At 47.1% G+C, this 1,088-nt stretch overlaps 1 protein-coding gene across 4 annotated transcripts in view; it reads left to right on the forward strand.

Moving 5' to 3' along the window:
- Window positions 1–374: 374 nt before the first annotated feature.
- Window positions 375–1,088, forward strand: part of pkp4 (plakophilin 4) — a 51,271-nt gene continuing 50,557 nt past the window's right edge. For 2 of the 4 annotated variants that reach the window (XM_048234961.1, XM_048234960.1), the window contains exon 1: window positions 376–566. The gene's annotated coding sequence lies outside the window, so the exon portion shown is untranslated. Of the gene's footprint in view, window positions 567–1,088 lie in introns of all 4 variants that reach the window. The other 2 variants (XM_048234959.1, XM_048234966.1) reach the window with 2 other exon arrangements.

Below are 1,088 nucleotides of genomic sequence, written 5' to 3' on the forward strand. Positions count from 1 at the left end.
TATGGTTAAAATACAGGCTATAGTCTATGGTAAGTTATAGACCTTTAATCCCACACCACCACAGCAGACAATATTGCCCAGAGAGGTCATGTTGAAAATGATTAAAAAATATCACTTTGATTCGCCTTTCTGTAATATAGAAGGAAAGGACTCAAGCAACACCCTACAAGACTCAAACAACACCCTTCACTGAATGAACTCTCAGGATATGCTTTATGGTCACATCATGCTTGGGACCACACCGCCCGTAAAATAAAAATAATACTAACATATATGGAACCAATCAGATTTTCTTGGTTTTAATGACAAACTGACCCTGTAGCCTACTCCAGAGTAGAACGCAGCGATGGAGAGGCGACGTCACGCGTTGGCGCGCCCCTCCTGTGCGTGGACGCGCCAGACGACTCAACTCGCTCTTAGCGGTGGATATGGGGCTCCTGCCGTAGCCCGCAAGGTCCAGGTCAAGGGAAGTGATGAGGAAGCGACAGCCTACCTGCATTAGGCAGTTCTCTGTATAGATGGACGTCGCTGACTGCAAAGCCAGATCGCGAGAAGAGAGCTTTACGGTAAGCGGCGAGTCGCTCTGATTGCTATCACACTGCAAGATTCGTGTCTTGAAGGGAGAAGCAGCATCTGGCCAGTTGAGAAACGTGATGGCCTGGCACACGGCTCCAGTGTTTGAGATGGAATCAGATGCAAAGAGAATCGTCCGTGCGTGTTTAAGGGCATTGATCTATGTGCAGAGACAGCCTATCTCTGATAGGAATATCATCAAAATTGTGTGCCCTCTGTTATCTCTTCGTTGATGTGTCGAACAGAGAGAGCCATGGGCTATCTAGGTGCACTCCCGGTATCTATGCATGTGCAAAACGAATGAAGTGCATTTTGTGCAACATTGACTGATTCACTCACTGACAGTCTGCTGCGTATCTGTCAGATATTTCAGGCTGCATCCTGAGTAAACTCGGTGTAGACCTCAGGATCATATATCCTGTGGTCTAATTAACGTCCACTTATCCATCGGGGAGGTGTCCAGCTTAATTCAGCGTGGTCCATCTGGTTCAGGATATGGTAAGGCATCGTAAAAC

The sequence above is a fragment of the Alosa alosa genome, chromosome 23 (assembly GCF_017589495.1).
Source record: "Alosa alosa isolate M-15738 ecotype Scorff River chromosome 23, AALO_Geno_1.1, whole genome shotgun sequence".
In the NCBI taxonomy this organism is placed as follows: Eukaryota; Metazoa; Chordata; class Actinopteri; order Clupeiformes; family Clupeidae; genus Alosa; species Alosa alosa.